The sequence below is a fragment of the Numida meleagris genome, chromosome 14 (assembly GCF_002078875.1).
Source record: "Numida meleagris isolate 19003 breed g44 Domestic line chromosome 14, NumMel1.0, whole genome shotgun sequence".
Lineage (NCBI taxonomy): Eukaryota > Metazoa > Chordata > Aves > Galliformes > Numididae > Numida > Numida meleagris.
In genome coordinates, this window is record NC_034422.1 from 1,443,239 (window position 1) to 1,469,013 (window position 25,775).

At 43.4% G+C, this 25,775-nt stretch overlaps 1 protein-coding gene across 5 annotated transcripts in view; it reads left to right on the forward strand.

Annotated features, from left to right (window-relative positions):
- The window catches only part of ZDHHC8 (zinc finger DHHC-type containing 8), a 93,866-nt gene that overhangs the window by 29,512 nt on the left and 38,579 nt on the right, over nt 1–25,775 (forward strand). Inside the window, exons 2-4 of one of the 5 annotated variants that reach the window (XM_021412901.1) lie at nt 16,400–16,552; nt 16,641–16,668; nt 17,105–17,421. The exons of the other annotated variants lie outside the window; for them this stretch is intronic. The gene's annotated coding sequence lies outside the window, so the exon portion shown is untranslated. The remainder of the gene's footprint in view (nt 1–16,399; nt 16,553–16,640; nt 16,669–17,104; nt 17,422–25,775) is intronic. 5 annotated transcript variants of the gene reach the window in all.

Here is a 25,775-nt window from a genome sequence, read left to right on the forward strand (position 1 = left end):
TGACATTTATCGGGATGGCTGGGCAAGATGCTACATAATATTCTTTGTGCGTTTGGGTGAAGCTGACCAGTAAAAAACTCGGGGTTTGTATTCACTGCACAATGGACTTCAGCTCCAGAAAAGGTCTAAATAAATGCTGTTTACCATTAATCTTGGGCACTCTGAAACCATGTCCCAGACTCTGTGCGTCAGTCTTTGGAGGATTCAGAGTGTTCATCTGTTTCTCCAGAGAGGATCTGTATCTCTGCTCTTCGTTCCTAAATGGCTGTAAATCTGTTTCTGAAAGCCACACAATGCCCGATGGGCTTTCTTTGACGCTAAATATCAATCATATGCCTAATTGAATATTCTGCTTTGGGAGTTTATACCTGAACCAATATAGAACAGAGTGCCTTATTTTAGCATTCAAGTATTGAAAACTAGGCCTACATCTTGAACCTGCAGGTCTTATCTCCCTATCATGAAATAACACAGTAGTTTTGGTTTTTAAGGAGCACCCAGTTTCAGCTATGATCAGGTGTGGTCTGCCTAGCTACTGCTTACCTTGACCGTTTCCTTTCTGGGGCAGCATGGTGGGGATGTGGTGGACCCAATTCTTCGTTTCTCTTCCCAAGAAGTTTATCAGAGCTGGTGGTATTGGGTAACTGAAGTTTCTATGCAGCTCACACACAGGTTGTTCTTGGACCCCCTAGTTTAGCTACAGCATCCTCTGATTATTTCATTACACTGGCAAGAAGGGAATTTTGCCACATGTAGGCGGTTTGGAAATTCAGCAAGTCTCTGGAAACCAAGTTCCTGTATGCTTGACTGTAGATGAAAGGCAGCTCAGAGTCTGTGTCAGAGAACAGTAAGATCTTTGTAGATTTTTAGTTGCCATAAATGGTCTTCAAGTGTGGTAGAACTGGAGGGAATCAGGCTGAAAGGGATGCTGAAAGGAAAGGATGCTGGTTTTGAGCAAGGTGTAGATGGTTTAGACTATGGGAAAGATGCTTAGGCTGTGAGGAAAGACAATGTTGTAGCGGCTTAGGTACCTTAAAACCTACGGGGGAAGGAAGCAGCTCTGCAAGTCATTTGTAATTGTTTAATTAGCAACTGCCTGTAATTATTAGTATCCCTCAGTTGTACTCTGCTTCCCAAAGACTTAAAGCCTATGTACCTTGGAGCACACATCCTTCTGGGAGTTAGGAGTATGAGAGGTCTGTTGGAAGAGAGCTTTGCAAACATGCTCAGGAGGAGGAGCTCAGGCTTCTCTTAGTCCCTCTTGATTGCTCTCTGCATGGTGTATCTAAATGTGATGCAGATGCAGTTGCTGTCTCCGCTGCCCTTTTCAGATGGATCCCATCCCTGGGCTGTGCAGCCCAGGGTTGTGTGCATTCTGCTTCTCCATTTGTAATTAGGAGAGCAACATTCTTTTAAAGCTGGAGGTAGAGATGAGTGAGTGCTGCTCCAGATGGGATCTGACAAGTTTGAAAATATGTCAGCGTGTGTATATTTTTAATTTCAAAGGCGTCACGCTAGCATTAGAGAGTTGCTTTAATTCTAGATGCAGCTCTGTAAAACCAGGCAATCCCTGAACATCTCTGCAGTCGTACAAGCACATTGTCAAAAATACATGCCCCTTTTGGCTGCTTAACTTGTAATCAGGGTGAACCATTCTTACTCCCATCTTTTGTATGACTTCATGAGAACGTTGCTCTTTGAGCTAATTCTGCTGTTCCGTGTGCTGGCTGCCAGACTCTAGGGAGGAAGGTCTGGTATGGGTGGCTGTGTGATAATGGCTTTTGAAGTTCAGTCTGTGGCACTTAGTGAGGACAAAATCGAAGATTATTCTGAATGGATTCTATTACTGTTGCTGCTAGGAGACTGAGTCTGAATTCTCTGCACACCAGGTGATGTGTGTTCTGAAATACAGCTGATGTTGATGCCTGGGAGGTCGATTTCGTTGGAGGTGGGAAAGATTATTAATGACAAAGTTTGATCACATGTTGATTGTTTCACTTCCTACTTAGCTCTGTGAAATGGCTATGTTGTCCGAGGCTTGCCAGCAGGGATACTCTGATGAACTGAGGATGTGCCTCCAGTTTTGCAAGGAGGAACTAAATATGGAGCTATTTGTGGATGCTTCTCCCTTCCATTATGCAAAACTGATATGACAAGCAGCAGGTCTGGAGGTCACATCTGGTATTCGTTGTCCACCCTCCTGGCAGGAAGGCAGTGAAAGGCAAGACTGAGTGCTCAGTGTTAGTGGGTATTTGAAGCCTCTGCAGATTCCTTAAGGATGCCAAAATGTAGGTTACCGTGAGCTCTGTAAACAACTCAGCGTCTGGCTTCAAACTTCTCTGCATACCTGTACCCAATTTGCTGAGCTGTAAGCTGAAGTAGAATGTGAGAACCTGGTTCCTTCCTAAATTCTATCCCCTGAGAGTGCATCTCTGTGAGGAAAAAAAAAAGAAATATTCAGTAGAGTTCAACAATATCCTAATTCATGGCAAAAAAGTGGGCTTTGTTGTTGTTGTTAGATTGGCACCTGTAGACAAGCGATTGGTGCCACTTCATAGTGCACTTCACTAAGAGTGGTTTTTGTTTTGTTGCTATAGCTTGCCAGTTTATCTGTGCAGTGACAAGACCCTGGGCTTGTGTGCCATGAACCTTCGCACCGGGGCCTGTGGTTGTAACAGTGCCGTACTAAATGTTTCTAAGCTTTGTCACTGACTCCCGTTATTTCCATCTCAGTGAAAAGAGTACAGATAGCGCCTGCTGCAGAGATGAACCATCAGTGTGAGAACTCCTTGCAGTTTCCTTCGAGAGGCCATTTCCAGACAGCGCTGCTCTGTTTCAGGTGTTGGGAGCAGCAGTGCTTGGTCAGTGGCCTCTGGCAGCCGGCGCTGGAGGGCTCGGCCTTGTCTGCTGCAGCCTTTGCACTGCCTTCCTGCCTGCGAGCAGGGAGCTTTTAGTTCTGACACAAGGTGAGGTTAGACCTTACAGAAAGTGCGGTGGAATGATAAAGTTGCCTAATTAGTAACGTTCAAAACAGATGACATAATTGCATCAGAAGGTGAAAACTACAGGTGTGAATACTTGGGCACGTTGCGTGGTGTTAATTTTAGCCCAGTGTGGGGTCATATTTTTTTCATGTACTGCATAAATAATGTGAATAAATGTAAGAAACCCACAAAATGTTTCTTGAGCAACTTCTAATCATGTGGCTCTGTAGAAGAGATGGAACCAAAGTTCATCTTTCAAAGAGGAGCAGAGCAGTCATGACGTGAGCCTGGCTTTGGGGTAGGTTCAGGCAGGCAGGGTCAGGCTGGCTGCCACCTGCCAGCGGTCTGCTGCTCACAAACACCGAACGTCATGGGTACAGCTTGGGTGCTGCTTGAATGACTCAGATATTAATGGTTCCCAGCTTCCCAGATATGCAAATGTGGAACGTCTAGTTGCTGCTTTTTAAAATCTTCTATCTCAGGCAAATTTTTATCTGTCTTTATTGGTTTTTGTATTCAAACAAAAGATACCCAGATTGAATCTGAGTACTGTGTACGGCTATTTGCCCTTTTTAGACTGCTTCCCAAGAAAATGCCAGGCTTCTCTGACTGCTCTGTCAGCTGAATAACTTCTGAATTCATTGGTCAGCTTTAACCACACTTGAGAAGAGAGCTGGAAGCCTGAAAAAGCATTGCTCTGTCTGAAATAGGAGGGTGACATAAATTAATGTCTCTGCTCAGAAGATGGCAGTGAGCGGGCAGCATCCAGCTGTCACATATCGCTTGGCAGCAGCTGACCAGTGAGCTGGGCAGTGTGGACTGGGGTCATCAGCATCCGCAGGGCTCGGGGCTGCTTGCAGCACGTAGTGTGCTCTGCCTGCTGCCAGTGCTTGGGGGGGGGGGGCACATGAGAGGATAACGGATGCAAAATAGGAAATTCTTCTCTGCTGTGCCTGCGAAGGCATTTTTGGTTTTGGTTTTTTCATATTCCCTATTACTCGAGTAAATAACTCAGTTCTGTTCTGTGCAATCTACTAGAGTGTGATTATGAAATGAGGTTGCTTACAAATCTCTCTTATTTTCTCTTCTCTTGCATGTGGAAGTGATTTCCTTTTTTTTGTGTGTGTGTGTGTCATATTTTCTGAGTCAGAAGTTGTATCACACTTCTTTCAGTGCTAGCTTTTAGTCAGCTTGCTTCTGTCCACCCATGAATAGACGAATCTCTACAAGTGTGATTGATTATTGATTCATTAGCAGTGTCTTTTTCTAGTTCATACAGCCTCAGCTTGCTAGAGGATGTACAATATCATTGTAAATCATCATGACCCTTGTCATATTCTCTCTTTATACATGAAATATACACACACATATATATTTCTAAAACAACATATACTAAGAGATATTAGAAATAACTGAGGATGTCAAATGGAACTAAGTGGCAAAGTCAGGAGGCTACCTCAAATGTGAAGCAAATTTCCTCTGAAATATAGCTCTGACCCTTGGGTTGTTTTTCTTTGGGCCTTGTCTGACTGCTTGAACTTAAAGAAAATGAGGCGCTCTGTGATTTGATATTATTGCATTGAGGAACTCACGGGTCATCAAATCCAGCCTTATGAAAAAAGCGCATTCAACCAAAAGCGTGGTTGATAGATGTACCTGCCCTTCTTCTTATGCCTTGCTTTGAATTTCTTACAGACTTCCTGTGAATGTGAATGGAAGATTCCATTGTTGGTGCTAAATTATGATCTTGATATGTGTCTGCCCTGAGCCTTACCATCAGTGACACAAGAGTGACAGAATAGATAAAATGTGAGGAATGAATTGTCCTTGCTTTTCCATAAGCATCTGCTGTTGGCCACAGTTAGAGACAGCAGACTGAGCCTGCTGCACTTGTGCTCTGGTTTAATACAAATGTTTTCTTAGGAATTCTGAAATTCCTCTCTCTTTGAAGCAGAAGGGAGTTAGAAAGGGGAGCCCCACGTGGGCGGACTGCTGTAACATATCCTGCATGAGCCAAGGAGAAGGACTGCAACTTCTAAGCAGAGCATTCGTGTTGCCTCCCTTTACCTCAGGTTTGATGGTTGTCTGCATATCATTCTTGTCTGCCATATACCACTTCTCCTTGTTCACATTCAGGCAGGCAGCTTTGGCAAACATTTTCATCCTCTATCATGCTTATGTATCAAGGAATATCCATGAAAATGAGAGGTAAATCAATCAAGTTGTGTTTTGAATAAGAACTGGAAACTGCAGAAAAAGGGGTCAGGGGTTCAGAGCACACCATCTTTTGAAGTAGAATGCTTGTTCTTAACTTTAACTTTGGAAAACAATTGCATTAGCCAGAGACACACACAGCCACGACTGGTTATGGAAGAAGGTTGGATCAAGACTTACATGTACCATATTTAGGACTGTAAACAGCTATATCTACAATCTACATTTCTAAAGGGTCTTTAGATATCACTTGTGTAAATGTGACCAGTTTGAATATCTGAAATTGTTCTTACAATTAAGCTTGGTACTATGGATAATAATACCATGTTCATGTTCAATTTGCCATCAAAATTTTTGGTGAAAACAGCATGTTCAGTGAAACTACTATGTGAATATCTTCTTGTATGATTGTCTTTGCCAGCATGTTGTTTCTGAATGTTTCTGTTTTATTGACTCAATGCTCCTCCTTCCTCCTTGATTAATTTGAATTTCTCAAGTTTCCCAACACTTACCTCCATGAATTTAGCAAGCTTGATCCTACTAACACTTGCGTGCATAGGGTCACTTCAGCTTTGGGCATTAAAACTTGGTGAGTGGTAAAAAAAAAAAAAACTGGAATAAGTGCATCTGTTTTAACTGGATGTTAAGTCCACTTTTGATTTAATAAGGAAATGGAGGGAAGAACTGTTTTGCATCTGAACATCCAGGGCAAGATGTGAGTGAGATTATCTTTCAATTGAACTTGAATTATTTTCTTCATAAATTGGAATTTAGTAAGTTGGAATTTAGTAGGCTTGAGCATTTTCCGTTATCCTCGTTGGATCATGTGAATGGACCTTGCACAGAGAGGATGTGATGATCTCTGATATTCACAGGCCTTGAAAACTCCTGAATAGAACAAACGTCTTTCTACCCTTTTTAGAGCTTGGGTCTCATCCAAGGAAAGGCTGGGAATTAGCTCATCCTCAGGCGAAACCTGACTGCTCGCATTGGCTCTTGAATTATGAACTGAAACTTCATAATGGAAATGTAAGGTAAAGTTGGCTAGCCATAAAAGTTGCCTTGCGGTGTTTTTTTGAATGAATGCAGGTAATAATACTGAAGAGAACCCAGAGTATTCCAGGGTCTTTCTCTTAACAAATTTACAGCACTAAATTCTAATTTCAGAAGAAGAATCTGTTACACTGGGAGAAAATCTGCATGGGTCCTCACCAGTCTTGCTGATCTTCAGCTGAACTGAAAGAGGCTTTTCTGAAGTCAGAACAGTGTAAATTCATGTCGCCTGCTGAAGCCAGCTAGTATGCGCTCAGTGCCCTTTGTATGCTCCTGATGGAGCTTCAGAGAACTGGGATTATTCATCACTGATGTCTTTGTCAAAGCAGCCATGCACAGGGCGAGGGAGAGCCATCTGCTTCCTGCAGGGTTAAGCCAAGCAGTGCCCATGAGCGTGCCGCTGCTCGGCGTGCCTGCCCATAGTGCTGAGGTGGAGAGAGCAGGGCCTGCTGTGCTTCTCTGCTTGGGCCTCCATGGGGATTGTTGCATTTCTTCACCAGCAACAAAATTAACACTTGTTCAGGGTGTTCTCGCCTATGGCTAAAAGAGGGGGATGGAACTGAGATCCACAGTATCTCGAAATTGAACCACAGATTAAATATCATTTTGCTTAAGGAATGTCATAAATATTTATTTGATGAATTGGAAATGTCAGCAGAAAAGATAAATACAAAAAATAGTTAGAGGTTTCCTTTTTTTCCCCTCTTTTGTTTCCTTCGACTTTTCCTTCAAGACTTTATTATTAACGATGAAATAACAAACTTGCTTAAGGGCAGAACTGCACGCTGAGGATCATAACGGTGGTTATAAAAACAATGTTTTCCTCCATGTATGCCAGACAGCTTAAATTTTAACCCTGTAAAGCAGAATCCACGAAGTGGGCCATATGAATTTTTGCTGATAAGGTTTTGAATTAATCCCATTTTGTACAGACCTGTGCTTGCAGAAGCTTAAGGAAATCCATCACAGTTGCAGATTGTTTTCCAAGTAATATCCTCGCAGAGCACGAAGCCTATCCTTTTATGATAAATGCATAAAGGTTTTTGCTGAACTTCAGTTTTAAGACACTCCATCTCTAATCTCTGTTGCTCGGTTTTTAAGCTGGCTTGGGTGTCTGGCTGAGCCTTAGCAGCGCTGACACGGAGATGGTGCAGCTCAGGGTGGGGGGAGCGGAGCTGGAGGAGGTTCAGCCTTGACGCAGCTTGCATTTCCCTCCTCTTTGCTACAACCGAAGCTCTTATTTCCTGCACAGACAAGCAGGCAGTGTGATTTTGAATATTTGGGTGGAGGATAATATACTGCAAAGCAATTCAACTGTAATCCCTAAGGATGAGATAACAAATAGCATCCCTTCTGTACAGGCAGCTGGAATTACTTAGAAGGTGTAAAGCAGCTCAGTGTTCTGAGGAGCTGCCTTTATAGCGTGCTTTTAAGTAGGCACGTCTGTAACTTTGCAGATGACGCTGCTCGCAGGCACAGAGGTGGCTGCAGGTTTGTTTGCTGCGTTGAGGGGGTGATGAAGTGCTGCATCTTGCCGGCAGCGTGCCCGGAGCTGCGGGCGCGTTGCAAGGCGGCTCAGGAGGGCAGTCCTTGCTTGCAGTCACCCATGCGTCGTCGTTGCCCATCTTTTCCGGCTGCCCTTGAGAAGATTACAGCATTAAGTAAATGTTTCTCTTGATACCGGTATTATTTTTAATCTGATTGGCTAAGAGGGAACAACAGTAGCTCAAGGAAAAGCTGCCTCCGCAACCAGAGGAAAAGCTTTAAGTAAAAATAACTTAAAAACCACCCTTAAAACTCACCCATGTAGCTGCGCCCAGGCTCAAGTTTGCTACGAGCACCTCAGTGGTAAGGTGGGGCCTTGGCCTGTTCTTGCTTCTCCGTTCTCCAGCCCACGTCCTGGTGGTAATGCACACAGAAGGGCTGGGGAGGTGGGAGGGAGCACACAGCATGATGGCAGGAGCGGCTGCAGGTGTGTGCTGGGCTCCAGCTGTTCAGAATCAGATGGCCCAAATCCACCCCAGGCTTCCTCTTCTTCACCTTTCTGCGTAATTCCGCCATCCTTATTGTCATCCAAGTTAATGGGATCACAGAATGGAGGTTTATATGCCAGACAGTGAAGTGAAGTCATATGGAAGTGAGTGCTGTTAATTTTAGTTTATACTCATTGTAAGTCTTTGGAGAAATTAAGTGTTTCTTTTCCTCCTTAAGATGGTATAAATGAGAAGTGCACCTTTTAAGCAGACGGATACGTGAATGGTGAGGAACTAAACTGATCTATTAATATAAATGGAACTTTGTCTACTTACTGCTTTAAGCCAAACTGCATCAGGTTTAGAAATAATTTTCAATTTAAAAAGCTCCACTTCAACTTGAAAATAGTTTTACTTCTGAGCAGAATATTTAACATGGAATGACCGAAGAGCAATGTATAGCTTGATGAGGCACTCAGTGCAGGTCTGGAAGCTGGGCATGCTCCTCCTCTGCCCTCATTGCCAACCTTCTGCAGGCCAAATGGCTCCCAACATGATACCGAAATAAACAAATAAAATAATGGTTTGATTTGTACTTCCTTTTGTAGTGCTTTTCTTAAACTGTTACTTTGGCTGTGCTGGGTCCATCCAGCCCTATATCCTGTCTCTGCCTGCGGCCAGTGGCAGTTGCCTGAAGAGCAGCATTGCAATAAGCCAGAGAGGATGCTGGGCCAAAATATTCTCCCTGCTTCCTGTGACTGCGGTCCAGAGTGCTCGTAAATCAGTGGTACATCACCCAACGATAGCAGAGATGCAGGGCTGGTCCAGGGCTGAGTCCGTGGCATCTGGCTGGGAGGAGGTGTGGCCGCATGCTGCGTGGAGCAGCAGTGCAGGTTCCAGGCGGGAGCCTCACTCTGCTCCTTGGTCATCAGCGTGGTTTGGGTCCTGGGCAGCCGTCCTGCTCCAAAGCCAGCTGTTCGGAGCACGGCTGGGAAGAGAATTTGCTTCCCTGAGCTCAAGCAGTAGTGTGTTTTGGGGTTAACTGAAAGGGGATGACTCCAATGTAAAAATAATGATTGTAGTGAGGCTAAATAAGTTACACCTTTTGTAGCCAGAAAACTATCCAGCTGGGATGAGGAGCCAAAATCTGCAGAGGAGAACCCTCCAGGAAAGCATGGGGGCACCAGGTGCTGTTCGGAGCTGTTTTGCTCTCTGAGGAGTGCTGATCTCACTGTTCATTGCATTTTCAGGCTGCCACCTCCTGAAGATCCTTGTTCCAGAGGAGGGTGCGGAGGTCATAGGAGCAAACACCCATGCTGCTGTGAACTTAGAAAGCTTTTCAGTTTGCCAGACTCTGGCAAAAGCCTCTGGTCTGCACTGCACAATTGAGCCTCAGTTCATGCTGGGGGTGGAGGCCTGTAGCCGGTAACGTGGGCAGCTTCAGGCTGTCCTGAAAGGTTTTGTTCAGCGTGTGCCTCTGCTCTGCTCGCTGGCCCTTGCCTTTCTCAAAATGTTAAGTATTCAGCTCTGCTCCACTGCATTATCTCACAAATCTCCTTTTGTTTGGCGCTTTGCTGAAGCGTGCATTTTGTGCAGTGGCACAAGCGGTGGCTGAGCTGCATTCGCAGTGTGCTAGGAGGTGCTCTGTGGCACGGCCCGATGCCGGCTGCTTCGCGCTCGTGCACGGCCTCCTTGCCTGAAACCTGTGAATGGAAGCATACAAGTACTGCAGCTTTTGTTCAGTGGGGGCTGCGTCATGCTCCTATTCCTGGAGGTGTCAGACAGAAGGGAGCTAATCTGATGACCCATAATACTTTGTCTTCTGTGATCTTGCTCGATAGCTGTGCTTAAATGTCCAATTTCTTACAGAGTGGGGCGGAGAGGAAAAAAAATCCTGTTCAGGCTCAAATGCCGTGCAGCCAAGCTGCAGGGTTTTCATCAAAAGCAGGAAACAGATGGACGGGCACAGCTGCAGGAGGTGCTGCAATACTGAAGAACTCTCCAGGCGTGTGCGTGCGGGGACATCAGCACAGCGGTGCTGCTCTGCGAGGTGCGGGCGGGCAGCCCCACAGCCCCTGGTGCTGATTCTGAGAGAGACCACTGATGCTGCGTATGGCTCTTGGGGCTGCACGGGGGCTTGCTGGAGGGGACTTAAAATCTGGGGAAGACAAATGCATCAAAGACTAAGTCTTGTGTTTGTGCAGCATGCTGAGGGCCCCGTCCTGGTGAGCTTCCCTTTGTGCACCTTCTTACTCTCTGTTGAGTTCTTTGCAGGAGGGACAGCTACATAATGAAGGGGTCTTGTGAGCTGATGGGGTCTCAGCGGCAGCCAGAGAAATCTCTGGGATGACCGTTCTTATGTGCTGGGCACAGAAAAGCAAAGAGGGTCCGCAGCCAAGCGGTGCCCTGAATCTGTGCCCGGCCACTCATGCGGAGTCTGATGTGCAGTCATTGCTCAAGGGATACGCTATAAAAATTAGTCTGCGTATTGTTTATTGGACTCCTCCTGTTTGCTTAAAAGGTGCAAATATTTAGATCTCTTCCAGAACAGATCTGAGTTATTTTTCTTGTTTGGGAGGTTTGTTTTCTTAAGCAGTTACGTATTTTTCTTCCTTTGTATAGTTTTTTACAGAAATGAAAGATTTTTTCCGAGAAAGAAAGCTATATAAACACAACTGTGTAGAAGGGAGAACATGTTTCTCTGCTTGCTTTCCCTTTTCTAAAGACAAAAGAGCCTTATTGAAACATGCTTCCTTTCTGCCTGCTAATGGGTTTGCCTTCCTTCCTCCTTACAACGAGCTCAGCATTATCCCATCCTGTTGGGTATGAATTTCAGCCTGGACTGTTTTCCCTGTTGAGGTGTTGAGTCATTGGCCTTGAATGGGAACCTGCAATGGGACAGGGAGAATCTGGGGCTTGGGAAGGAAGAGGTTTTCCAGCCGTGTGGTGGCAAACGGGATGAATTTTAATATACAAATGTAAGGTGCTATTCACTTTTGTCTGGGGCTCCTCATACTCTTTTCCTGGCTTTATTTCTGGATGCATTCTTATGTTGGAGCTGGATAAATTCCAAAACATTATACGTAAAATACCTAGAGGAAGGGGTGGTTCCCATCAGTCAACTGCAGCGTTCCATTTTAATCTGTATCAGGTTGAAGGGGAAAAAATACTGTGTTGTGTCACTGGGATTCCTTCATGTCTTGGAGGAAAGATACTGAAAGTCTTTCTCCAAAGGCTCCGTGTGGGAATTATGTCCTAAAGTTTGGATATTCTCCAGGGCTTAATTGTGCTTATTCATGGAAACACTAAACTTACTAAAGTGGACAGCAGAGCTGTAAATTTGGCTGTAACTACAGATAGTGTATTGTTTTGTGCACACTCTGATTAGCAGCACTGGGCTGAGTTGTACACTTTGCAAGAGTTAGTAAAATGGGCAGGAATTAAAGCAAGCTTTGCTATGTGCAAAACAGAAAGGAGCTGAAGTCATCTTTCTGTCTGAATTTTCAGTTAGGTAAGGTTTCATTGGGCTATGTCTTGTGGGGAGTATCTTATCTTTCCCTCCCCGCAGAAGTAAAGCTCACACTACGGACTGTGCACTTCTCCTGTCAAAATGAAACCCAGTGAAAACCTCAGGTTACGCTCTGTGTCTGAACTGCTTTAGAGATCAACCCAAGTGATTTCAAATGTACGAAATAAAGCTTCCCACGCTGCATTGTAGACTTTACACTTTTAGAGAGATTTGGAAGAGTAGATTTTGGAATGGCACTTAGGCTGATTGTTCAGTTTTCATGAAAGTTTTGCTTTCAAGAGCACTCAAACAGCCACTAAAGAGGAAAGAGGTGCACAGAGGTAGACTACAGAATTCTGTGGTATTCCCCTTCTATGCCCTTTTCAGCACAGTTCTTCAGACAGAAGTAATGAGAATTACTTCCAGCAAATCTAGGAGGATTTGGGAACTTTTCCCTTCCCTACTCCTCAGCTTAAAGCCGTAGTTCCTCTGGACATATTCACAAGAAGAAAATCACAAGCTTCTGTGATGGGTTGCTAGCCTGTCTGCAAGGAAATAGCGATGAGAGGGACAAGTGTGTCGCTTGAGCATGCGGTGGGGAGAGACCTATGAGGTCTCATTGACTGCTTGGTTAATGGCAGCATACTGAACTGTCAGGCAGGCTCATTAGGGACACGCTGCTAATTCAGTCAGGCAACTGCTGCCAGGCTGCATTGTGTGGAGTTGAGCAGCGTGAACAGAGCCCGCAAGCAAAGCTGCTGGAATCCGCTTTTGTGCTCCCTTTGGACAGCTGTCCTCCCTTATTGGCTTCTTTCCTTGGTTCAAACCGGCCACGTGGAGTTTTGGCGCTGCTCGTCTTGCCTGAAGATTAATTGTAGATTGCAGAAGTAATCCAACTTGTGCTAACCTGAGTAACCCTGCTTCCCTTCCCAGCGGATTTTGCATGCATACCTTTAGTCACAGTGTCAGAGCCGGCGTTAATTCACTACGTCTGGTGACTTAATTGGAAATTGGTTTAAGCTCTTTCTCTTTAAACCCTAATTTGAAATGCTGTAGGTGTTTTCCTTATCTTCACTGCTCACATCTGCTTGGCAGCATATGCTAAAGTTTGCATTTCTTTTCTACTGTCAAAAGACAACCTTGGTCTCCTGGCTTGATTTTTCGGTTACATCTCTTCGGAGTGATGCCCAAGTGACGAGACGGATCCTTAGCGCAGTGACCTGGAGATGCACAGAGGGCCTCCAGTGCCTTCTCAAACGTCACTTGAAAGTCTTTCCCAAGAATTAAAATTCACCAAAAAAAGTCCTGCAGATGGTTTCAGAGTTACCACAGTACATGCCTTGTAAATCCACCGCAACCCCTGGAAGAACTTGGTACTGAGCTGTAATGGTATGGGCTGGCTTTTGTAGCAGAGAAGAGAGCAGTGGTGGGAAAAACCCACCAAGTGCAGCCTGGCGGGGCTGGGATACTACTCCTTGTGTGATGGACCCAAGTGATTCCTTGGGTGATTATCATGAAAGGTTGAACAAGGGTAAGGGATTGTTTCTGGCTCATAAAGGGAACAACTAGATTGTCTCGGCGCTCTCTTTCTAATGTGCATCAGAATATACTGTTAATTGAGGAGCTGGAACCTGACAGAGGGTTTTCAGATTCTCTACCATCTGTTTGCCTTTATGACTCCAGCTCCTCTCCCATCTTTGGGGATGATTTTCCCTGACATCTTCAGTCTTATTAAAGCATACCTTTGTTTCTGCCTAGTCTTCTGCCAGAGAAAGGCTGAAATGGATAAGTTTCTGGTAAGCGTTTTCTACGTTTTCACCTCATTTGTCTTATTGTCTTAAGGCTGGGTCACATACTCCATTAAGGATTTCAGATGCGATCAGAAATGAAGCAGAACAAGGTTTCCCGGGAGAGGACTGTGTGTGCTTGTGCGGAACATACTTCCCGGGGAAATGGTCTGCACAATTACCTTGCAGAGAGCTGCGCAGCTCCAGCACGCATGTCACTAAATGTCCATTCACAGTTAATGATTTCTCCAGGTAATGCTCTCCTCCTGCTGTGTCAGGCTCTGTTACCACACCAGGAGGCTGCCCTCCTCCCCAGAAACAATTCCTGCCTCTGCCTGTTCAAATGGAAGGGTACCTGCGTAATGCGGTGCCCCACTTAGGGAAGGGAAACAGTATTTTTCAAAGGGTGGAGAAACACTTGCTGTGTGGGAGGGAAAACTTCTTGGAAACAAGCACTGAGTTTCCTCAATTTACATTGTCAGGGGTTTCTGTTAGAGTAAGGCTGGGGGAGGGAGATTTGGGATGATTCTGGGAAGCTTTGACTCAGGAAGGGGGGAGTGATTCATAGATTTTTAGTATTGTTATTTATTAAAGCCAGAACAGACCATTGGACCTAATCTTTTACTTATCTTTCCTTTTGAAAATGTAAACCACTTATGCAATGACCCCAAAAGAATTTGTGGGTTTGATCTGAGGTCTTTCAGTATTAAAACATAAATCCCAGTGGTGGGAGCCAGCCTACAACCATTTTAATCTGGATTTATGCCTACTACCTTCATACTTGGAAAGTATTTTTATAATGAATCCTCAATGCACTCTTTCTCAGTTTCTGAGGCAGGGTCATAATTAAGTTGTTAATGGAAAATGGGGACAACGGGGACACTACAAAACTGAGATTTGATGAGTCTCGAGATTTGCCATTTTCTGTGCTGTGACAATGGTCAGTTACTGCTGGAGCCGTGATGGAAGGGTTCATTCATTCAACAGTTGTTCTTTAATTTTGATAGGGAAACGTTGATTATCAAGAAAATCAGCTTTCTTAAGAGCAACCTTTTTCTTCTCCCTGATTTGGTAGTGTACATTTACTTCTCCATAACTTTATTGTTAATAATCAAAATAGAAGATCAATCACAAGATGTACATCAGAAAAAAGATTTAAGCTCGTCTTTTCCAGTTACAGCGCCTTACACCAAAGGCCTACACAGCCCCAGTATGTTTGGATACGCTGTGTCAGTGGCTGAAAGTCAGGAAAGCTTCCAAGCTTTCAGCGGTGAGTGGTGGATCCTGGGGCAAACAGCTTCATCATCCTCTTGAAAACCCTGCTAGTAGCGCGGTCTCATCACATCTAAACTACTGCCTTGAATTTTGCTCATACTGTTGTCAGTTAAGCTAGGTAATGCCTTAATCTTGGCAGAGGTAGGGAGTGCATGCAAAGGCTCTTCAAGAGAGAAAAATGATAGAGAAAGGGCAAACATCCATTGTTGCAGCAAACAGAGGAACTTGGACTTAGAACTGTTTTTAACTGCATTGGGGAAAACAAATCTTCCAGAACTGTGCATCAGACACTTCTGACAAACACAACATCTGTCATAGAAGGATTTAATTATGTGAAATAGGCTCAAGATAAACTGATTTATGTCAGTAGCTGTAATAAACACATTCTGCATAGTTAAGAAGTCTCCAAGGCTTTGGATAATCAACTGAAATCTTAATTAAGTTAAATCTCTGATAAGCATTTATCAGTAATTATGGACATTTAGTTGACTTGTAAGCAATCCTGTAAGATTACCAAAAACAATTTCTTGATTCACAGTTATTACTGCAGTTGAAACTTTTTTTGCTTAAAGATCCAAAGTAATTTCAGCCACATGTGATAAGGCATCAGAAATCCATTGATTGTTTCTTAGCAAAGCTGCAAAATGAACTGTTGTCATTCTTTATGGAATTCCCGGTGTCCTGTCAGTTGAAAATGGATAACTGTTCTGATAGGAATAAGAGATGCTCTGTCGGAACTGTTAGCTCCTGCTAAAACTGGGATCTGAAAGTGAGCCACAAGGTCGGACTCCGGAATGTGTGGGTAAGGCTACGAAGAGAGGCTGTGTAGGAACAAACATATGTCAGACATAGGATATAAACTTCCTTTTAATAAGTTTGGGTTTTGTAGCCCACTTAACTTCCCAAAATGGAATACAATACACAGCTTGTGGCTCTTATGTCTTATTTTTTTAATGCAATGCATGATGTACCAATCACGTACTACTGAAAAACATGGGGCTCCCTCATTGCCCTACCAAGTGGCCTAGCCCCTGACCTGGACTTGATCCTGGCTGTTCTCAGCTTCTGTGATCTGCCTCCAAATCAGCAATCTCTACAATAACAAAATGAACATGAAGATCAATCCCATCAAGAAGGATCCTCGTAACAAGACTTAAAGGTTCTGTTTCATGGAAGGATTTTGTCAATCAGCAACATGCTAACAACCACAGCCTGGTCAGTATATCCTGGAGATCATGCTTGAGGAGTGCGGTTACAAAAAATATTTCCCTGGGAGTGATTTTGCTGCTTGGGAAAAATCTCACACAGGTGGAACTGATTAGAGAGCCTGGACTATTCTTTTTTTGTAATGAGGAAACCAAAAAAGGATCCAAAGAAGAGGCAGTGGTATGTTGCCTTGCCAGCAGGGAAAGTCAAGAGAAGACTGCAAATTTTCATGGAAGTAGAAGTTCGGAGGGAAAAAGCTATAGTCTGTTGTGGGATGTACACAAACTTTTCTGGTTTACAGAACCAGTAGTTTAAGAAACCAACAGAAATATGCCAAGAAAAACTTTCAGTCAAACAGCCTAACCTAGTTACTGGGGAATGTTGCACTCTTTTGTGTAGGAACTGACAGCGGATACAAGTCACCTGCCATGCAAGAAGATTTGTTCTGCCATAACCAGTTTCAGTTGCAGCAGCCAACACCAGTTCCTCAGATTGAATGTCACCAATATCACAAGCATAGTGACCTTCTTCAGCTGAGAGGAACAGAGTTTGGTGAGTGGTTATTTTGGCAAATTCTCTTACCAGCACCCCCGCCCTCAGTCTGACAATACAACACTGATGTGTTTCTCTTCTCTTCTAGGAATGAGAATTCAGCATCCAGCAAGAAGGTAAGCAGCTTATTTAGTAACAACAAATTCCACAGCCATTACATCTGAAATTGAAATAGTCTCAAGTAATTTCTCATGCAAAGGTTTCTGCTCAAGTGTTTCTGCAGTTTTGTTTTGTTTTTATTTTGTTTCAATTTAGTACCTTAATTACATGCAGAATATGATAACTCTTTTGTCTTCCTGGCTAAGGAGAATTCATTGTGTATTTTTGTTTTGCCCCACTATTTTGAGGAATTCATTTCACCTACCAACATGATGACATGTCCATACTATCTCAGATATATGTTTCTTTGACATAACAAAATGATTGCTAAGATTGTAACTGTCTGTAGATGAGCAAATAAAACAACCGATCTTCCCCTGCTGCTTCCTCCCCTTCTCCTTTGTTAAATCTACTGCAAACTGTGTATAACAATTGTCTGATCTTTTCCTACAGCATCCATTGGAGCCTGTTGAAGCAGCCTCCTGAAGCAGTCCTCTCAGCACTTTCAACCTGTAGCCTTGTGTGCCTTATCTCTGAATCACTGCTGCCTTTGGGCTTTCTCCTGGCCCCAAGTCAATCTGCTTGTTGTTCTCCCATCTGCCTTTGGCTCCATGCTGGATTTCTGCTGGACCCTGAAAGCAATCAATAGTTTTGAAGGAAAATGATGCAACTGAAGCAGAGTACAGTTTGAAGAGCCCTCCACGTGGAGTTGCTGAATACTGGAAGCCTCCCTTCAGCATTCGTGGTTCCTTAGTTACTTCAGTGCCCTGGTATGCAGAGCTGGCCTCCTTGGCTCTGGTTTTGTCTCTGATTATTTTCACTCCTTTTCCTCAGGCCTGTCGTTCCTCCTCAGCTGCTCTTCTTCCTCACTAACTCAGGTGCCATCACCCTTCTGTGCAAAAAACCTAACTTTTAAATCATGGTTGCGCTTTTTGCATCTGAGCATTAAATTCCATTTTATTTTTAATGCAAGCACATTGCATTTCTTTTTGGGGTCACAGAAGCATGTTTGGCGTGTATAAGTGGTCCCTGTGAGGTTCTTCTCCAAACAGAATTGAAACCATTGTGTTGCTCTCTGTACTAGACCCTTCCTAGCAGCTGTGTTTATGCAGCTCCTCGCTAAATGGATCCCTGATTAGGACTTTTGAATAGCTCATTCACTGAAAAAATGGCATTTTGAACAAGCTAGAGCTATTTTTAAAAAATTGGGATAATATATGATGAAAAGTTTGGGTCTGGAGAAATGTCAGTGGCAACACCCTTCCAAAGTTTAGGCCCAGAACACTGTCAACATTAGTATCACGATTATGAAGTTACTGGAATTTAATTGAACAAGAACTATTTTCTTTTCAATTTTTTTTTAATACTGGAAAAATTTTTGACAAAGATTGAAAATCGTGTTCAGAGCAGTCATCCAAAATGGTAAAATTTTGGTTAATTCGTATGAAACAGAGGGCAGGTTCTTTGTCTTGGGATTGTCAAGCAGCAAAGTTGGGGCAGTTTGATCCCAAATAAGAAACTGAACATCAGAGCACGCCTGTCCAGACAACCTGAGTAAAAACCAAACCCTATCCTCTGCTCTGATTGACACTGGTACACGCTACAGTCATGTGTCAGGCAGGTGGGGTGTGAACAGCCATTCTCTTCCTGCTGTGCAGGGTGCTCCCTTGGTGAGAATGCAGAAGCACTAGTTGGTGTGCCAGCTGCTGTGCCTTCTGCTGTGCTGGGAGCTCTACAGACTTTAATAGTGTCAAAGTGAAAAGGAAAAGGTACTTCATCTGGGCTATTCTGCATTACAGTGTTGGCAGCTGCATTTTCAGTATTCTGCAAATTTGGCTGCGTGCTTTGTTGCTGCAGCTGCTGACACTGAACAAAAAAGATAAGCATACATTAAGGCAGGGAAACACAATTGTTGCTTCTGCTCCGTTAAACTGGAACACATGATTAAAGTACCAATAGCTACTTTGTCTGACAAACTCCATGCTTGAATGGTTTCCAAATCGTAAAATGGGACCAAAGATTTGTAATTTTGTGTCATGACCCATAAATCTAGATATCCTCTTGTCCTTCTACTCTGGATGGATGGCTTGTAGAGGAAGTTGTGGTGGTTTGGTTAAGTCTAAGTTTAGGCAGTCAGTCCTCTTAGGTCAGACATGTAAGAAACATCTGTAAATGTTTGAGCAATTTGGCAGTTGATCTCATACTTAAATCACATTTTCCCCTTTGAAAGTTGGAAATGCCCGGGTATAAATGAGACTCACAATCCACATACCTCTGCCCTTGTTGAATTAGGCAAGGTATCACTTGCTGTTACCTCACAACTCCTGCTGCAGGATAAGAGCAAGTTGATACCTTGATGTACTAAAGGAGAACAGCTGGATGTTCTTTTGAAAGTATACACCTTTTTAGTATACTTTTTAGAGTAGAAGAAAGACATAAGGTTCCTGACTGCTCATTATAAAAAATAAGGCCCAGCACATTTTGAAGTGAGTCTTCTGACAGCAAAATTTGGCAAACGGGCAGCACTGGGAGATTTAAACTGATGTCTAGTGACCTTTGTAAAGCAAAACAAATGATTGCTATGTTTGCTAGAATTATATTAGCGCTGGATGCTTCTGGTCTGGTCCGAACAAATGAAATTTAAAAGGCTGGCTGTCAATCAGCAAACTTTACCTTTTGATTGAGTCTACAAATGCCATAGCATAGGCCCTGCGGGTAGGAATTCAAGGCACTGCTTTATTTGATGCCCACATGATTTAATACTTTCAGAAAGTGATTTTGCTTGTAGCAGAAAAGCATGATGAAAAGAGGAAAAACCCTGAGTAAGGAGTTCAAATCAATTCCCGCACATTACATCCTGGCATAGTGCATCCGTTGGTTGCCACGGTACTTGTTTGAGCATCCTGGGGTAGAGACTGTCTGTCACAGAGCAGGGGCTGCACCGCTGTGTGCTCTGGCTCAGGGAGGACCAAGCATAGCTGCCGCTGTCACCTTCCACATGGCTCTTAGTAGGCAGAGGCAGAAGCAGGAAAGAGAGCCCCACCCCCGCAAAAAAAGGGAGGCCAGGACTTCCAGCCACTCATTAACTTTTTTTGCATGAATAACTTTCTAGCTGAAAACAGTATTGGTGATTTGGAGACTTAGGTGCCATTCTGGCAGTGCTGGTTGGTTTATGTGCAAGATTCATACTGGTGGGAATACGAGTGGGAGAACTGTCTCCCATGAAGCCACCCCTGGGTCAAAATCACCCCCACTGTCTTCAGTATGGTACTAGTGTAGCACTGTGGAAAACAGAAACTCTGTTTTCTGGCAGTACTGTCTGCCGCCTGCTTTACTTTGCTTTCCTCTGTTCCTCTTTCTGCCCTGTATGCTTTTTCCGTGCTGCTCTCTTCTACATTCAGTCACTCCTTCTGATTTCACATATTATTCCTTTACACACTTAATGCAAGGCCGTCCGTTTTATTGACTTTTTTTCTTCCTTTACTCGCTGGGAAACATCTCCGTTCTTCTTGTTCTCTTCCCAAGGCTTTTTTATATGGCATCACCAACGGGGAGGCTGCAGGCCTCCCCGTGCCGCCAGCCAAGCGGGCCGTGGTGAGCAGCAGGCCGGCCGGCCGCACCTGTGTGTTTCCCCTTTGGGATGCTCACTGCAACGTGTCCCATTTTCTGTGCGTGTGGTGGGGTTACAAGGAGGGCTGGCATAGAAAGCAATCTGGCATCTTCCGCAGCCCCACTTTTTGTTTTTCTTTTTCCCCAAGAAAGAATGTAAGTGTCCATTTCAGGAAAATTAAACCAAGTGGGAGAATTTTTTTTAACATCTTCGGAGGAATACAGCATGGTATTTTTCTTGCGAGTCTAACTGGACCGCTTCAAGAAGCTGCACAGAGTAAGTCAGGGCTGATTGACAGCTGTCAGCCACCGGTTGTATGTGTTCAACATTTTCTAAGGCAGGATGAACTGCCGGCTGCAGCTCTCTGGGATGTAGCAGGAGGCAGGGCAGCATTTTCATTTAATTGCTTGTGGAGATAGCTGCAGGATTGTGGTGTCAAAATATTGCTAGATCTCCGGGGATTTCTTGTCATTTTGTTGCCACAATAAGGTCATAGTTGTCACAGTGGCTTAGCGCAGCCACAGAATATGTGTACAATTATTTATGCAACCTGAAAATGTAGCGCGATAATAAAATGCTGTGTTGATGTATCTGTGACTCTCATTCATTTGCGTCTTTTAATGTTTCTTTTGTTCTCTGCTGTATTATTTAAATGCTTATTTCTCGTGTTTGAGCTTTATGAATTTGTTAAAATGTTATATTCTATTAGAATGGCTGGATTTTGCAGTACCTTAAATATGATTCTGCTTGTGGGTTTGTGTCTCTCAGCCATCTTTATTACCTAGACATTTCAGTTTGATAAATCCATATTTATAAGGAATTTGTTCCACAGTAGAACTGCCATTGCATTGTTAATACCAACATGACAGGCAGCCTGAAAACGAGGTGTCAAGCATATCTAGGCAGTTTCCACTTGAGTTTTCTCGACTGTCCTAAAGCCTGGCCACTCCATGTTGTAGAGCATTTGCAAAGCAATGTGAACACAGTGCAGAGGTGCTGATGAATTACAGGAAAGCAAACACTTGAGATAAAAATGGGGTTGCTCAGTCTCCACCCCTCCCCAGAGCAGGCCCAAAGCTGGCTTTGTTTGAGAACTGAAGGGTTTCTGCCTTTCTGTGTGGCACAGGAGATCCTATTCAGGTTTGTATTTTCTGTATGCAAAATGTTAGCTGTTAGCAGGAGTGAATTTTTTCATCAGAAATGAGCTTAGTTGCTTAAGGTGCAAAAAATCCTTTCTCTCTATTGTGGTTTTGAAGGCCCTTAACCCACACTACAATCTTTGTGTCTTTCCCTCTTGTCTCCTGTGAGATGGTCCAGTTCAAGCATCAGGGTTGAATCAGAAGAGCTCTTACCCTGTGAGCAATACGGACAATGCTCCAGTTACTCTCTTTGCTGTATCTGAGGGATTAGATCATGAACTCTTAGCTGAAAACACCCCTGGCAGGTTGCTAATACGCACAGACTTGCTGGCCCAAGCAGAATTGCTTTCATTAGTAAAAACGTCCATGTGAACTTGCAATACTACTTAACAAAGTCATAGCACAGTGGCCATAGCAGGGTATTGCTGGAGTAGCTTTCCTGATGCTTCTTTGTGCTTTCATTATTTCCAATTGTCATGGCCTCAGTGCATCTTACTTCTGCCTTCGTTTTTGTTTTGTTTTGTTCGTCTGTTATGACATATTTGGGAAGTTCATGATTCTGTAAGTTGCTGCTTTTTCTCCCAGAACTTAAACTGGAGATTTTTCATAGATGTGGCAGAACAGAGATGAAATCCAAGCTTGTGGAACTAAAATGATAAAACAGGAGTTCATCTAATGCCAATCTGCTGATCCATAAAGCATGTATATGCAGTATTTTGTTGTCTATATCCACAAGAGGAAGCAAACAAACAAAAAAGATGAAGCCCAAGTGTAGGATGGCTGCAATCAGTCTCTGCAGCTGCAAAGAATTTCCCAAGAAAGATAAACATGATAATCACAGTCCAGCACGTTAACCTAAACGTTCTAATAAATGGATGTGCACAAAGCTAGCCTCTCTGAAAAAGGAGAGGTGGAGCTGAAAAACATCCGTGGAAACCTGGAGGACTTCTAAGGTGAATAGGAGAAGGAAGTGAAAAACGTGCTTTCAGGCTGCAATGAAAGATGGCTTTGGAGGAGGTGTGTGTGCCAGGAGCCTGAGGCAGGAAGCGGAAGGTAGAGAATTCAACCTCTTCTAACACTGACAAATCTCCTGGCTGTGCTTAATGGTCTGACAGCATCTCCTCACTGGCTGCATCAACATGAGGGTTATTCATCACTTCTCTAGCTTCATCGCATTAGGTAACGCTCACACCCATTCTATCAATACGCATTGTTGCCTGCCTGGGGAGCTGAAGAACAGCTTCGTACAATTACTTCATCAGGAAAGTGCACAAACAGGCTTGTCATACTCTGTTTCAGATGATGTGATTTATGTCTCAGAACCGCTTTTGTGTTTGTCTGCTTCAACCATTTTAAGCCTGAGCTGTTGAGTTCAGAAACTGCTATTTTACTATCCAGCATCAAAGATTTGGTCAAAGGTTTCTTCTGATCAAAATATTTGTCTTCGCAGCACTCTCAGTGAGACTTCCCAGTGCGTCCTTTGATGCAGTTTAGGAATGGCTGGAAGTAATAACACGTATACAAATGGAGAGGTTTTCATGGAGATAGAACGTGTTTTGGGAAGCAGTGGTATCTTTAGCATTTATGCCATCACACTTTAGGAGACAGCCAAATACAATGGCTGCACAGAGCTGTTTATTTCTAAAAGCTGTTTTGTAAGAAGCATAATTCATCACACTGGTCCACTGAGAGGCCTTGATGCTACCAGATTTGATGGGTAAACCATCAGCAACCAAACCAGAGGAAGGGATTAGAGGCATTAGAATCTTTGGGGTTTGCATTTCTTCATTAAATGTTGTTGTGTGAAGATCTCGGTGGTGGTTTTGCTGGTGACAGTAGTTACGTTGGTTGTTCACATGAGCTGCCACCAGTGGTAGTATTTGGGAACAGGGAGGACCATTCAGTACTTATACTATTAAGCTCTGTAAATATACTTCATATCTAAAGTGATGATATTTTGTGGTTGAACTAAAGAACGTGTGGAAAGAGTGGTGCGATCCATTTGCAGATAAGATAGAAAGCAGATCCTCCTGCTTAAGTATGGAATTTCTGCCATGTTCCTTTAACAAGCCATGCACATGATGATAGGAAATCATTTAGAAATGCATTCTGATTTGACCATGCTTATGAGCTTTCTTGTTTTAGCTGAGTAGATTTCTGTATCTGAATTTCCCTGAGGGAAACTTTGTAAGCAGAGCTTAATTGAAACTTTAGCATTCAACATTTATAAAAATGAACACTGTGTAACTGATCACAAAAACTACACTTTATGCTACAGTGCAAGTATCAGAGACTTTGGCATAACTAACACAGTCTCCTATGCAAATATTCGTAGTGGAAAAGCAATTAATCCCTTTCCAAAGGGCCAGTGCAAATCTTTCAATGGCACATAAGCCTGCTTTTGAGGGAGCAGGTGCTTAGCAAGCCCTGAGGATTCAGATTTCAAAACAGTCTGTACTCTGAGTGGACACATGCAAATATCTGAAAATCAGATTTTCTAACTCTTATAAATTTGCTGTAAGTTCTGTATACTGTGAATGTAGTGGTACGTTATGTGGCATGCGAACATTCTGTACAAGCAGAAGTTCTGTACAGTCATCTCAGACTGGAGCAGGACTCCATCAGCATTAAGATGGGATGTAACAAAGCTGTAACTGATGGTTGGCCAGGTCTTCTTGCCAAGCTGCCTGTTTTGATCAGTCGTAGCAAGAGACCCTTATAGTATAAAAATCCTTTTGTTGAAGACAGCAGACAGGTTCTATTCTGTCCTCAGAGACAGTGGCATGGTGCCAGTGGCAGCAGCCAGCAATCCAAAGTGTTGTGTTTAATCACAAGATTAATTTTTCTTTTTATTGTCTTTTCCTTTCAGTATCACCAAGCATGACATGTTGTAAAACAGTAACACCAGTTGAACAAGGGTTGGCTAGCATCTCTGAGCCCCCTGGCTATGTTGATAGCAAAAATGAACATTTGGCTTGATGCACAGCCAATAGAGACTCCCAGGAAACCAAAGTGGGAAAACACACTTGTCAGTGAATGGGCCATGTGCCTGGTGAAGAGGAAGCAAGAGGCACCTGGGTGTAAGAGCTGCAGTTGGGGATCGTGTTCTTTCTTTCTTACATGTTTTCAACACTGACTGTTTCAACAGCATATCAGATATCTGAGTTTTCAATTTCTAGATCCAGTCTGTTAATGGTCTATGGTTCTCGTAGATGTCATTTATTTTAGTGCTGAGCTGGCAGTATGCAAATTAGTTTAAAAAAGGAGATGGCAGTTGATCCAGATCAAATTAAAGATGTGTACTCATCCTTTTGAACACAGTGACTACAAGAAGATGTGCTTTGCACTGAATCATGTAAGAAAAATTACAGTTGGTTTTTTTTTTCAGAAAGATGACGATCGATTCAGACAGTCTGCAGCTGTGACTGGGTGAGCACCCCAGTGTTCTCTGCCATTATGCAGAAATCTGATCGTAGGCAGGAGGACTTGTGGGGAAGAAAAATAATATCAGCAAACAACCATGTTTGTTCATCTTTGTTCAAGGGAGTGCTGGCCATGGCAAGTATAGCAGAGTTTGGTCTGGGTGTAAGAATTGGTAATTGTGCTTGGCAGGGTAGGGTGTGTGAACTTCCAGAACCTGCTGTTTGGGGGGATTATTAATTATACTGAAACTTTAGATACACTCTATCTACAATCTATGCTGTAAACTATGAATTGTATGTTCATGTATGTAAGGTCTCTGTTGCTAAAGACAAATGATAGAACTCAACAGTATATGGAGGAAGATAAGCGTACCCTCAGGGCAGTGTTTCTTTAGATTAAGATTTGTTTGTGAGTTGGAATAGTTTTACTGGTATCTTCACCTTAGAGGTACAGATTTGTGTGTGCTGTTTTCAGTCGAAGTTGCATTTTATCAGCTTTTCACAGTCAATAGATGGGGCAAGCAATAATCAGTTAATCTACAGCATGAATAATGTGTCTGTTAAAACATCAAGAACCATTGCATGGCACAGCCTGATGCTGGTGCTGATTTGTCAAAGCTGGATTCCCTTGAAAGCAGTTTAAGGTTGCTGTCTTGGCTTGCAGTTGGCTTTAATACCCATTTTATAGGGGTTGCTGCTGTCGTTATTCTGCTAAAGATCCTTCTGCAGTGAAACTGTTCTATGGTTGATACTCTTGAGAAAAGATTACAGGAACTCGAGCAAAATGCACAAGTGCTTCTCATGCACTATGGTGCCTTGGTTGTATGTCACTTTTCAAACAGACGCCATGTGGCAGCTCCCAAGGAAGCAGCCTCATTGTATGTCTCAAGGACTGAAATGTAAAGCCTCCACTTCTCCCCACCTGTCTGTTCTCGCAGACCTGGTTGGGATGG